Here is a 15,187-nt window from a genome sequence, read left to right on the forward strand (position 1 = left end):
CAGGATTCACCAGCCAGGAAAAAATACATTTCAAGCACTAAGGAATTTCAAGATATTCTCAGATGAAGGAAAATTAAAATAATTTATCATCAACATAGCCACCCAAAATGATTGCTAATGAAATTTCTCTAAACAGAAAGAAAATAATAAACTAACTAATCAAAAATCTAAGAGAAAGAAAGAACAGAGAGATTAAAAAGATAAGTAAACTTTTCCACTTGAGTTTTCTAAGTTATGTTTGATAGCTAAAAAAATTTATAGTACTTTCTGATGTGATTTTCCATGTATGTAGAGAAAATGTATGAGAATTATACTGTAAAAGAGGAATCAATTCAGTTTAGTCGCTCAGTTGTGTTTGACCCTTTGCGACCCCATGGACTGCAGCGTGCCAGGCTTCCCTGTCCATCACAATTCCTGGAGCTTGCTCAAACTCATGTCCATCAAGTTGGTGATGCCAAAGAAGCGTAAAAGAACTTAAAGAGGAGGTAATGTTTCTACATTCCCTTTACTGGCCAAACCTCCACACTAGTACACTGTAATTAGTTATGTATATATAGTGTAATACCTAATGCAGCTATTTTAAATAGGCCTATAGAAAAATCAAAATAAATTTCTAAGCAATGTTTATGCAATGCACGAAAGGCAGTAAAAATAAAAAGCAAAAACAGGGCACAAAAAGGAAAATAAAAATAAAGTGGTATGGTCAGACCTTCACATATCATCAATAATTTCATGAAAAATAAATAGTTCTCTTTACTTGTATTAGATAAATACTGTAAATAAGTGCATCATCAGTTGGTTGGTTAAACCAACGGCAGCACATTCACATCAGCGTTCTACTCACCATTAACAGGGAATGAGTGATCCGTATTGGTCCATATGATTACTTGGCTAAATCTTGAAGGCATTATGCTGAATAAAAAACAGAAGACAGTTTCATTAAATCACATATAATCTAACTCCATTTGCATGACATGTTAGAGAAAAAATTGTTAGTGGCTGCCAGGGGTTAGGGATGGTCAGAGGACGAGAAACCAGTTGAACTATAAAGGTGCAGAAGGAGTAATTTTGTATCTCATACAAAATTATCTCATAATTTTGTATCTCACTTGTGGTGGTGATTAATACATCTAGCCTTCTGAGAAAATAACACAGAACTTCACACACACACATTTTTCCAAAGTCATTGTTCTGGTTTTGGTACTGTGCTGTATTGATATAAAGTATAATCTGTGTGTATGTGTGTGCTCAGTCATTCAGTGGTGTCTGCCTTTGCACGACCCCATGGACTGTAGCCTACCAGGCTCCTCTGTCCATGGAATTTTCCAGGCAAGAATACAGAAGTGGGTTGCCATTTCCTACTCCAGGAAATCTTCTCAACCCAGGAATGTCAAATTTGATTCTCTTGCATCTCCTGCAATGCAGACTTTTTTTTTTTTTTTTTTTTATCACTGTGCTGCCTGGGAAGCCCAAAATGTAATCATTAGGAGACACTAAATAAAAAGGTATACAGGAGTCTCTCTGTACAAATATATAGCTTCATATGAATTTTTATTATTTTAACATTGAAAGTTGGGAATTCCCTAATGGTCCAGTGGTAAGGACTCTGTGCTTCCGCTTTTGGGGGCCCAAGTTGGATCCCTGGTTGGGGAACTAAGATCCTGCAAGCCACACAGTGTGGTCAAAAAATTAAAAAAAAAAAAAGGATAAAAATAAATAAATGAAACAGTTAAAGAAAAGATATTTAGTATTAAATAGCAATGTGTAAAAGTTTTCATCTTTTGGTAATACCTTATTTCTAAGATCATTGAAAAATCTATTGGGGTTAGACTCTTTTTTTTGCTAATATTGAGTAGCAGATTCTAAATGATTTGTTAAGCAAATTTATGTGCTAATTCATAAACCTCACAAATCCTCCTAGGTGGCTTCTTACCATGACTTATGAAAATATATAACTTTGCTGGACTTCTTACCTGTCCTGCAGCAATTCTTAGACTCCTAAAGGCATGTTCATATACCATAAGGGTTAGATCTAGTTTCCTAATGCAGAAGCTAATTACTGTGATTTCCAAAGATAATAAAACTTATTTTATCCCAAGAGGGCCAAGTAGTCACAGCTCACTCTAATTTCCTCACTTAAGCCTCAAAGGGCCAAGAAGACAGCAGGGACTATCTCCTTGGGTCTGTACTTTTCAAGGAGAGAGAAAGATCCAGAATTTGAACACATTCTAGGCTGGGAGAAAATAATATAAAATTTGAATACAAGAGGCTAGTTGGTTCCTGAAGATATTTCATACACATACAAAAGAGTTGAAGTTCAGATTCAAGCTCATGTATTTCCAAGGAGACCTTTAAATTAGGGAAGGGGACCGCTGTCTCCTTTCTCTTTCTAACTGGAAAGAGCCGTTTATCTTGATGCCTCATCTATGAGTATGGGACTACTTGTGGGGAAAAAAAATTGCATTACCTTTAATCATGTCACTCCAGAAGTAAGGACTGAGGCAAAGAGGAGTGCACTAGTGTTATAAAATATTTCATGAAAGAATGAGAATACCTAGCATTTAAGATAAAAATAACAATAAATATTACAAATCTAGCATTACTCCACTTTATAGAACAGATATGTGACAGAGAAGGTAAATAACCTTCCCCAAGGTCATAGGGTTTCTGGAGGACAATATGGGAACTAAAGCCGAGATGGCCTGGCTTTAGAATCTATTCACTGAGCTCCCATCCTATAACAGAGAAAGCAGAAATTTAATTTAACGAGATTACAAACTAATATTAGATAAGGTATCCTGAGTATTTCTCAAGCAGATCTGTTTTTCTACAAGGATGATTCACTTTATATGCAAAGTAAATCTTATCTTGTTTTGTCTATAGGGAATTTGTAATTAGATGGATGAAAATTCAGGATTCTTTTTAATAATTTAAAAGGAAATAGAGTGTTAACAATTACCACTTTTTGTCAGGGATAGGACGTGGGTTGAAGAATGTAGACACAAATACGTACCAAAATCTGGGTTGCCATAACTATTCAGAGACCTGGGAATATCACATTTAAGATTACAAACAGTCTCTGGGAGTTCTCAATATAATTATGTTTTCCTTATTATTTTGCATGGGTGTTAATTGCCTACTAGTAATTAACTTCCCATGTGACTGTCAAGAAATGTAATCAATAGTAAGAGCCTAGGGACCAGCCTGTCTTGGCTTCTGTGACCAATATCCTCTTCTCACCCCTGGCAAGGTGTTTCTGTTATAATAAAAGAGATAGGTGCAAATGTACAAGGTTACTTCAGCAAGCCACCAGCTAAATCAGTGCATTTCATAGTTCTGAAATTAAAATATAGCCAATCAGAACTTTGAAATATAATTGCCTCATTTTCAAACTTAAATACATTATGAGCCTCCTGCTAGTGCCGCACCTGGCAAATCTACTTATTAAAGTGGTGAAGAGAAGAGTTTGCTGAGACATTTTAAATATTATGCTGACATTGTAATAAAAGAAAGGAAAAAGGTAGGCATGATCTAATTCTACTGATGTCTGCTCCATTTAATAGATACTGTTATTCCCGTAAAGCCAGTAACTAAATTTCATCCGTAGAAATATTTCACATAATATTGTGTACAAAGTAAAACCTTCTGAATTTAAATATATGACTTCCTGTATAGTTCTAAAATCTCTCCTGACTTTTTTATTACCCTGATACTGTTTTATCATTTAACTCACCTGATGTGTTTAATATTCCTTTTAGAGCAAGTCTGTTTTCTTTCATCTCCGCAGTGGTTGTCAATGCATTTATAGATATTTATGTAACCAGTGGGTAGGGGCTGTGAGAAAGATGGAATCCTGTCTGTGTTGAAGTCCTGGCAAAACAGTCATAGGTGTTCTGAGATGTGATTAATCCTTATCAGTAAGTAGGGAAGATACAGAACCAGAGTTCAGATTTTTGGCATAAGTATTTTTACCTAATTCCTTAGATATTTTCTCTGCTCTTTCTTAGATGCCATAGATTATAATGAAGTATTGGATTATTGATTGACAAAACTGAGTGCTTACAATGTGGGATAATACAATTTGGCTTATACAAAAGGCAATTACACTGAATAAATATCTTTAAAACCCAAATGGTTTTAGCGCTAGGAATAATCACAACATACAGCCCATTCCAATATTCTTGCCTGGAGAATCCTCATGGACAGAGGAGCCTGGAAGGCTATAGTCCATGGGGTTGCAAAGAGTTGGACACAACTGTGTGATTAAATACAGCACACACACAGATAATCCCACCAAACATACACACACACACAACATGTAATCACAATAATATAGACATAAGAAAGAAAAATAAACACATACAGAGTGTAGGAAAGGTCACCAATCTAAATATACTAACAATGGGGAAACATAATGTGTGTCAAAGTACTATATGCAAACATTCACACATGATACCGCATTATGCTACATGATTTAGGCATTGTAGGTCCATAGTATTGATTTGACCAAAGAATTAGTTTGGGTTTTTTCATCAGATATTACAGAAAAACCTGAACAAACATTTTGGCCAACCCAATACTATATGCAAAAACTCTTTTGAACATGTATTCCAAAATTTATAATATTTCACCCTTTAGAATGATTATATGATACAAACACTACATGCTACATAGCACTCCATCTTGTGTGAGACCATGTGATAGCCTCAGGTTGCTTCAGGAAGGATTTATTTCCAAGAGAACATAAATAATATTGGGCTTGTTTGTCAATTATAAATGCTTGCTTGTTTTTTAGGGCTTCTTGGATTTTAGTATTGCAAATGCAGACTTATGGAATTTGTTAGCAAAACATTATTTTTCTGATTTTGCAATTATTAAGTAAATAGCATTTTTCATTAACATTAAGATATGGATTTGTTTCCAAAAAATAGGCTCACATTGAGTCTGAAAATAATGACAAAGACAGATTGTGCTGCCTCTGGATTTGTTGTCGCAGTATAACCTGGTCTCCACTCACTACCACAGTAGTTTTGTGTTAGCTGTGAGATACTTCCATGAGAAACAAACAGAAACAAAGGGGTATTGGCTTACTGGCCAGTCTACAGGTAGCAAGAAAAGATGTCCACCCATATTATGCTTTGGTAATGCTGTCGTTTGTAGTTACTTGAAGGAAACCCTCTTGGTTTGTGCAATTATAGCTCTAGTGAAAGAGGTTAAAAAGCAGAGCCTTCATAGGATGTGTTGATAGGTAATAGCTGTGTTTGACCATGTAATGAAGAAGCAAAAGAATTCTCTTTGGGACATGAAAGCTACAAGCTGTCTTTGGGACTTGAAAGGGAAAAAGTCCAAACATTTCAGGCCTCCAGACTTAAAAGAACTAACTGCTTCTTGACTCTAAGCCCTAAAACGTTAAGAAAGAAAAAGTCTAAGGGATGCATGTTCAGTAAAAGATCAGAATACCGACATGGTCTTCCTTTAGAATCTTCACCGCTTCCAGGTCTTCCTCAAATCTATGACATAGAGAAAGGCAAAATGTAAAGAAATATAGCAGATCTAGGATCTATCTCTGAAAAACAACTATGGAAGCAGTTACTGGTAAAGTGAAATCATGAAAGGAAGAACCTCCCAGACAGTAACACCAGCCCTAATCAAGAAACAATTTCCTCCCCTAGGGTAAGGAGACCTTACAGCGTCTGCTATGGTGTGTTCTAGGATGACTAATCATAGTAACTTCTGTGTGTCTCCTGTTCACATCTCTTTAAAAAAAATTATTTTTAATTGGAAGGTATTGCTTTACAATATTGTGCCAGTTTCTGTCATTCATCAGCATGAATCAGCCGTAGGTATGCTTATATCCCCTTCCTCTTGAATCTCCTCCCATCCCCCACTCCATCCCATTCCTCTAGGTTATCCCAGGGCACTAGGTTTGAGCTCCCTGAATCATGCAGCAGATTCCCCTGGCTCTCTATTTTACATATGGCAATGTATATGTTTTAATGCTACTCTCTTCATATACTTGAATAGTAGTGTTAGGTATAGGAGGCAAATAACTCATCTTTTTAATTTGTTATCATGTAGACACATGGTTCAGTTCAGTTTAGTTCAGTCACTCAGTCATGTTCGAAGCTTTGTGACCCCATGAACCTCAGCACCCCAGGCTTACCTGTCCATCACCAACTTCCAGAGTCCACCCAGACTCAGGTCCATTAAGTTGGTGATGCCATCCAACCATCTCATCCTCTGTCATCCCCTTCTCCTCCTGCCCTCAATCTTTCCCAGCATCAGGGTCTTCTCCAATGAGTCAGTTCTTCACATCAGGTGGCCAAAGTATTGGAGTTTCAGCTTCAACATCAGTCCTTTCAATGAACACTCAGGACTGATCTCCTTTAGGATGGACTAGTTGGATGTCCTTGCAGTCCAAGGGACTCTCAAGAGTCTTTTCCAACATCACAGTTCAAAAGCATTGATTCTTCTGTGATCAGCTTTCTTTATAGTCCAACTCTCATATCCATACATGACCACTGGAAAAACCATAGCCTTGACTAGATGGACCTTTGTTGACAAAGTAATGTCTCTTTACATGGTAGTCATATTATATCTGAACTTGGCTTACAAATTAGTACACACCTCTCAGATAACCTGGTCTTTGCACTTGATACAGTGGTAGAATATTTGGGTTATCTTTCCCGGGGGAGATGTGAGAAGAAGAGAGACAAAGGAGATCTGATGAGGAGGAGGGCAGATTGCAGAGAGAGGAATACTCATCAGGTATCCTATTTGCTCCCTCAATTCTTTTCTAGTCCTATTGCAGTTACATAGTGCTGAGTGAAAAATTTTGACAAATAAAAAGTAAGTGCAAGTGAAAGGTGTCATTTCTGGGCTATGGCAGTAAAAAAAAAAAGGAACACAGAAACATACATCTCTTTCTTGCCTCTTACCATGGAAACCATGAAGGCTTTATGTTCCACTGTGTGCTGTTGATGCCAGAGCCAGAACCTCCGTGAGCCTCGGACCTAGTAGAGTCCTCCACTGCTCCACCGGCCACGTGAGATGAGCAAGAAATACACTGTTGTTGCTTTAAGCATCTAGGATATGGGGGATGGTTTGTTACAGCAGCAAAAATGTGCCTTTCCTGACCATCACAAGACAGGTAAGAGATGATAACTAGATAGATAGATATTCCTAGATAGATGATAGCTGGATACTGATGATAAATACAGAGATAATCTCTGTTTATATGTTTAGTGTCCTGTAAAGATGCAATTTTATAATAATCTTTAAAAAAAATAATTTTATTTATTTATTTTTGACTGTACTGCATGGGATTTTCATTTCTCTCGTTGAGACAAGCAGGAGCTACTCTCGAGTTGCAGTGCACAGGCTGCTCATTGCGGTGGCTTCTCTTGTTGCAGAGCATGGGTTCTAGGGTGTGAGGGCTTCAGCAGTTGTGGTTCCCAGGCTCTAGAGCATGGGCTCAGTAGTTGTGGTGCACAAACTTAGCTGCTTCTGAGGCACGTGGGATCTTCCTCAATCAGGGATCAAACACGTGCCTCTTGCAATGGCAGGTAGATTCTTTACCACTGAGCCACCAGAGAACCCTATAGTAATCTTTTTTTCTTAAATTTCTTTAATATGCAATAGGAAAAATAAAATTGTGATTTGCTAGCAATATATAAATAATTATTCCTAAACCTTTCTTGAACAATTACACTGACAGCGTTTGTTTGTGCAGAGAGGCAGCAACATTTCTGGCTAAGGTCTAATGTTTCCATGGTTTCCACTACAAAGAATCACTCCTTGAAACTGGGAGTCTAGTCTTTTCTAGGATTTTTTTAAGTAACGTGTGTGAACAACTAAAGTCCAATGCAACAGAAAAATAAGTGTGCTTTCATTATAGCCCTTTGTGTTTTTCCACAGCCTATGAAAGACCACAAGATATCTTTAAGTTGTATTTCTTTGGTAAATCACTATCATAATGCTTGCACAATAGTGAAGCATCACTTTATCGAACATTTGTTTGGGAGCTTGAAATATTTGTTCTGTTGTAGATCAATCCCTCTGATAACAATTTCACTAGCTTTGCAATTTGCTTTTTCAATTTAATGTTGCCAGTGGTGTTAGACCTGTTATTATTTTCATTGCTTAGATTATTATTGAAAATATTGTTGTGAGATAGAAGTAATATTGCCGTGATTTTATTATTAGCCCACTTTTCTTGTACACAATGCTAGGTGTCTACAAAAATATCAGGCTTTCAGGCCATATGGTATCATTTATATCTTTTATGACTGGCTCTCAGAGTCCTCCACTAAGAATAGTAATGGTGGTTTTCAGCACCCTAGTCATAGGAACAGAGCACTGCAGCACACTAAATAATACGATGCTTCAACTTTGAAACTTGGCAGCACTTTCAGGAAAAAAATCAAATGATGACTGTTTCCACTTTGTTTCTCTGCACCAGGAAGTTCCAAGATAATCTGTGATGAAAAAGGGCAAGACTGTTGAACACATATAGCAGCTATTAACTCAAAACTAATGTATGATTTTTATCTTTGATTATTGTGTTTAAATGATTTGAAAAATGAAACATTGCATGTTAAATTCTTTGAAAGTAAATGTCATAGGTTCCCTTTCCTTCAAAAAGGAAACATACTGTCTTCTGTTGAAAAGCACATAAAAGGTGATATTGCCTCTTGAAAGGGAAAGTGTTAGTTGCTCAATGATGTCCTACTATTTGTGACCCCATAGACTGTAGCCTACCAGGTGCCTCTGTCCATGGACTTCTCCAGGCAAAAATACTGGACTGGTCAGCCATTCCCTTCTCCAGGAGCTCTACCCTACCTAAGGGTTGAACCCACATCTCCCATGTTGCAGGCAGATTCTTTATCATCTGAGGCACCAGGGGAGTTCTGATTTTGTCTCTTACAGTGAAATTTATCCTATTTATTATTATTTTTATTGTAGTATTAATATTTGATATTAGCTATAAAACTATATAGCTATCTTATATATTAACTACCTGACATATATACTAGCTACCTAATACATAAACTCTGAATATTGTAGTTTATATTATATTATTCTTTAAAATAGAGGTTTTCAATGTATTCTCAGGAGAAAGCTGGTGTCCTTGAAATACTTTTAGAAGGTCCATGAATCCATGCTCCTTGTTATAATATTTTAAGATGTCACTGCTTTTCTTTTCCATTTTCATTCTTTCTTAAGTGTATAGCGGAGGTGTCTAGCAGCGACATGGCATGTGATATGGCAGTAAATCTATGTGCAGAATCAGAGACAAGAATCAAGTGTTTCGACTTGAGTCAGACATTAGAGAAGTTTGCAACCATGTAACAATGCCAATCTCTCCCAAGTTATCTTTTGTTTTTAAAAATATAGTTATTATTATTTAAATATCTTGTTTATATGTCAAGGGTAAATTATTGTTATTTCACAGGTAATAATAGATAGATGTTTAATTTAACATGATAGATACCTATAAAATAAACCACAAAAACAAAAGCTCTTTGGCGTCTTCAGTCATTACCATGAATATAAGGGGTTCTCAGGGGCCTTCCCTGGGTGGCTCAGTGGTAAAGAATCCGCCTGCCAATGTGGGAGATGCAGGTTTGATCCCTAGCTCAGGAAGATCCCCTGGAAATGGAAATGGCAACCTACTCCAGTATTCTTGCCTAGGAAATCTAAGGGACAGAGGAGCCTGGCAGGCTACAGTCCATGGTGTCGCAAAAGAGTCGGATAGGACTTAGCAACTAAACAGCAACAAGGAACTCTCAAGATAAAATGTCAAAGGACTGTTGCTTTAAAGACTTGCATTCCCCTCTTCCTTTCCCATCCTCAGTTGCAATAACCTGGCAGATGACGGAAGTGAGGGAGTGTTGCCAGGACTGCTTCAAGGACTTGTGGAACTGGAGAGCAAATCTCCCTTGCCGTTGGCTTTCCTCCCATGCTTACTATATGGCTGCTCCAGCATCCAGTCTGCAGTTCATGCAACAGGATGCATGGAAAGCTGGGAGAAAAAAAGAGAGAAGCGCCTAAATCTGAAAAGCAAACCTTTACTACACAGCAATTCTCCAACCTCAACATACAGACACAGATTGTAGCTTTTGTCACTTTGGCCAGGACATTGTCACATATCCACCAGAGGCTGCGAGGAGTTTAATATCGGACCCATCACGGTCGACAGCAAAATCAATGTTCTGGAAGAGGACAATGGATGTAGTAGAAAACTGGCCAGAGCTGCTTCACCTGTTTCTTTCCTCTGAGCTGAAGCAAATAAAGCAACAAAAGCTTATGGGAATAAAGGTGCTTGACATGGAAAATAGTGTTTACAGCAGGGAGAAACTTGGAAAGTGAAGGCATGACAGGGGTAGACAGAGAATTAGAGAAACATCCATAATCCACTTAATCTCGAAGCCCTGGAATGGATGGAGAAGCCAGAGCCTGTGGACAGGTCCAGGAGACAGTGAGCATCTGGCCACTGTCCAGTGGGAGCCCAGGGAGGTATCTGGGAGGTGCTGCTTGTGGGCAAGCTGCTATTTCCATGGAAACTGGTCTCTCTGTAGAACCTACCATGTACTGAATTTTGGAAAGAACTGTGTGTGACCATCACATGTTCATCATTATAAACTCCTGAGAATAATGGCTTCTGTTTAATGTCTGCCTTCTACATCTCAAGTTTATTTCACTCACCAACTTTAAGCCTACAACTGAAAGGGATTTGTGGAAAGAGTTCTCAGCCTTTGACTGGGTTTGATGGTTCCAAATTCATAACCAACAACTGAGCATGACTGCCAGCTGTGTGTAAAGTGTAAATGCCGTAGTCTGAATGTTTGCATTTGGAATAAATAGACAAAGCATGGGCAATTGGAAACATCACATGTTGTCTTCTTGCAAAAAGTCGTGTTCCTGACAAATTTGAGTAGCAGTACAAAAAACGTATTTGACGAACACAACACAGTGTATTTGGTTAATTGAATTCAGAGAAAAAAGTGTTCAACCATTAAGAAATCTGAGGTATCTTTCTCAACCATGGCATGATAAAAAGAGACTATGGCATCTCTTAATTCTACATTAAAGCTTATATGTAACTATTTGAAGATAGAATTAAAGGTATGTATACACATATATTGGAGAAGGCAATGACACCCCGTTCCAGTACTCTTGCCTGGAAAATCCCATGGATGGAGGAGCCTGGTAGGCTGCAGTCCATGGGGTCGCTAAGAGTCGGACATGACTAAGCGACTTCCCTTTCAATTTTCACTTTCATGCATTGGAGAAGGAGATGGAAACCCACTCCAGTATTCTTGCCCGGAGAATCCCAGGGACGGGGAAGCCTGGTGGGCTGCCGTCAGTGGGGTCGCGCAGAGTCGGACACGACTGAAGTGACTTAGCAGCAGCAGCATACACATATATGAGCTTGGGTGGTGGCTCTGCAGTAAAGAACCCTCCTGCCAATGCAGGAGACTCAGGTTAGATGTCTGGGTTGGGAAGATCCCCTAGAGGAGGAAATGGCAACCCACTCCACTATTCTTGCCTGGGAAATCCTACGGACAGAGGAGCCTGGCGATCTATAGTCCATGGGGTTGTAAAGAGTCAGACATGACTTAGCAACTGAACAACAACAAGGCATTTATGTGTTACCAAAATACTGACTCTGTCTTATTGAACATTTTATCATATTTTCTTCTAGTGGCTAATTTCTGTTGTATACAAGGCATCTGTGAAAAAGGAAGTAAAAAGAAAATAGATTTCTAGTGAATATCATGGAGCCAAGTAACTGCCTGGTTTCCCATCATGCCTAACTGCCTGTGGACATGTGCTGTGACTGGTAGAGAGGTCTTCATTCTTAATATTTTAAAATTGAAGTACAGTTGATTTACAATGCTGTGTTCATTTACAATGTTGTGTTAGTTTCATGTATACAGCACAGTGATTCAGATAGATACAGATATAAGGAGGGTTTCTTTCTCTTGCTGTATTTCCCCTGTGCTTTCTGTAAAGGACCTATGGTGCTTTCTTTTCTGAGAAGATACACTATTTAAAAGATGTGTCTACTCTTTGTTGAAGGTTGGTTTTCCAAAGTTCTACAGTAATTTATTAAGATTCCATCAAGTGAGAAAGGACTAAGATAATTTTTCCATAGTGCATTGAGAATCCTAACTACACTTGGAACTATATCTGGAATAAACTATATCAGAATAGCTTACGATAAAAAACTTTATGCTTGTACTTAATTTTATTACAAATTTGTCAGTCTGAACATAAAAAAATGGTGATTTTATTTACATAGTTTTAAGAGTTTACTGTTTGGATATCATTTGTAATAGTTAAATTACTTGTGAATGAATACTATTTTAATAGTTATTAATAACATATATCCTCATGTACATTTATGGCATTTAAGGCAGTCACATAGGATAAAAGACAGATTTTGTATGGAATTTCTTAGTTTAAGTACTAATACCATTTTTCTGTGACCTGTTTTCATTTGGAAATCACTAAGGTTCTTTGGCTTCCATTTTTCATTGTTGAAGAGAAAACTGCTGCAAAAATTGACAACTGGTGTACGAGGGGCTGGGAGAGGATGGTGTCAGGGATGTTTTTTATCTTTCAAGAGAAAGGATATATCCTTTGAGTATTACTTAGTATTTACAGTGTATGAAGTAAATTCTCTTCTCACTAGAATAACGCTGGCTCTGGATTCTCTGTCTGACATTGGGACAAGGTTTCAAATGGATTTGCTCTCACAGCAGACATTGCTTCTGTGTTCACCAGTTTTTCTCCAAGTGCTACTTACAAGGTTTCCCTCCTAGCGAAATTTACTCAGCATCTCTTAAGTCATAGGTGTGGTTTTAACACAGTGGCTGTAACAGCAATAGCTACGTAGAATTAAGAGAACTAAGTGCCTAGAAGAACGCTTGATACTTAAAAGATACCATTCACAAATTTTCCTTCTGCAATATGAGTATGTACTTTCAGTTTTGTTTATAACCAGTGATCATATGTCATTTCAGGATATTTTGCTTTTTACTGATACTCTGAAATTCACACGAACTGTAACTTTACCACCTGGACCCCATTTGCCAGTTTTTCATCCATAAATGAAGACATTTATCAATGTTTTGATCTCATAATCTTGCCTTCAACCTGAATATTAAAGCTTAGAACTATACTACACATCTTATTTCAGCTTTATTTTCCCATGTGAATTACTTGCGGCTTCATATTTCATATGACCAAACTCAACTTTTCCAAATGAATTATTCTATATATGTTCATATTTAGCTTCAAACCTTTCTTTCTTAATCTTGTCAATCAGTTTTGCCTTTTAAGAAACGTTATTAATTCATACTATGTGAAATGTGCTGTATTAGGGTTTTGTAAAGGGAAAATATAAAGAAAAATAAAACTTTGTCCTGCCCCTCAGAGAAATATAAAATGATCTTTCTTTTTATATTTCTTTGAGTTCATTATTTTCCTAATTTTTTCCCATAATTGACTCTGTGTAAGCAAAGGAGAAAAGGAAAGATATAAGCATCTGAATGCAGAGTTCCAAAGAATAGCAAGGAGAGATAAGAAAGCCTTCCTCAGTGATCAATGCAAAGAAATAGAGGAAAACAACAGAATGGGAAGGACTAGAGGTCTCTTCAAGAAAATTAGAGATACCAAGGGAATATTTCATGCAAAGATAGGCTCAATAAAGGACAGAAATGGTATGGACCTAACAGAAGCAGAAGATATTAAGAAGAGGTGGCAAGAACACACAGAAGAACTGTACATAAAAGAGCTTCATGACCCAGATCATCATGATGGTGTGACCACTCACCTAGAGCCAGAAATCCTGGACTGTGAAGTCAAGTGGGCCTTAGAAAGCATCACTATGAACAAAGCTAGTTGGAGGTGATGGAATTCCAGTTGAGCTGTTTCAAATCCTGAAAGATGGTGCTGTGGACGTGCTGCACTCAATATGCCAGCAAATTTGGAAAACTCAGCAGTGGCCACAGGACTGGAAAAGGTCAATTTTTATTCCAACCCCAAAGAAAGGCACTGCCAAAGAATGCTCAAACTACCATACAACTGCACTCATCTCACATGCTAGTAAAGCAATACTCAAAATTCTCCAATCTAGGCTTCAGCAATACGTGAACCATGAATTCCTGATGTTCAAGCTGGTTTTAGAAAAGGTAGAGGAACAACATCCGCTGGATCATTGAAAAAGCAAGAGAGTTCCAGCAAAACATCTATTTCTGCTTTCTTGACTATGCCAAAGCCTTTGACTGTGTGGATCACAATAAACTGTGGAAAATTCTGAAAGAGATGGGAATACCAGACCACCTGACCTGCCTCTTGAGAAATCTGTATGCAGGTCAAGAAACACCAGTTAGAGCTGGACATGGAACAACAGACTGGTTCCAAATAGGAAAAGGAGTACATCAAGGCTGTATATTGTCACCCTGCTTATTGAACTTCTATGCAGAGCACATCATGAGAAATGCTGTGCTGGAAGAAACACAAGCTGGAATCAAGATTGCTGGGGGAAATATCAATAACCTGATATATGCAGATGACACCACCCTTATGGCAGAAAGTGAAGAGGAACTAAAAACCCTCTTGATGAAAGTGAAAGAAGAGAGTGAAAAAGTTGGCTTAAAGCTCATAATTCAGAAAACTAAGATCATGGCATCTGGTCCCATCACTTCATGGGAAATAGATGGGGAAACAGTGGAAACAATGTCAGACTTTATTTTTGGGGGGCTCCAAAATCACTGCAGATGGTGATTGCAGCCATGAAATTAAAAGATGCTTACTCCTTGGAAGGAAAGTTACAACCCAGATAGATATTAAAAAGCAAAGACATTATTTTGCCAACAAAGTTCCATCTAGTCAAGGCTGTGGTTTTCCCTGTGGTCATATATGGATGTGAGAGTTGGACTGTGAAGTAAGCTGAGTGGTGAAGAATTGATGCTTTTGATCTGTGGTGTTGGAGAAGACTTTTGAGAGTCCCTTGGACTGCAAGGAGATCCAAGCAGTCCATCCTAAAGGAGATCAGTCCTAGGTGTTCATTGGGAGGACTGATGCTGAAGCTGAAACTCTAATACTTTGGCCACCTCACGGGAAGAGTTGACTCATTGGAAAAGACCGTGATGCTGGGAGGGAGGAGAAGGGGTTG

The 15,187-nt window shown here is 37.9% G+C and overlaps 1 protein-coding gene across 3 annotated transcripts in view; it reads left to right on the top strand.

Annotated features, from left to right (window-relative positions):
- Positions 1 to 15,187, top strand: part of BRINP3 (BMP/retinoic acid inducible neural specific 3) — a 482,774-nt gene that overhangs the window by 366,018 nt on the left and 101,569 nt on the right. The window lies entirely within an intron of this gene.

This window comes from Capra hircus, chromosome 16, assembly GCF_001704415.2.
Source record: "Capra hircus breed San Clemente chromosome 16, ASM170441v1, whole genome shotgun sequence".
NCBI lineage: Eukaryota > Metazoa > Chordata > Mammalia > Artiodactyla > Bovidae > Capra > Capra hircus.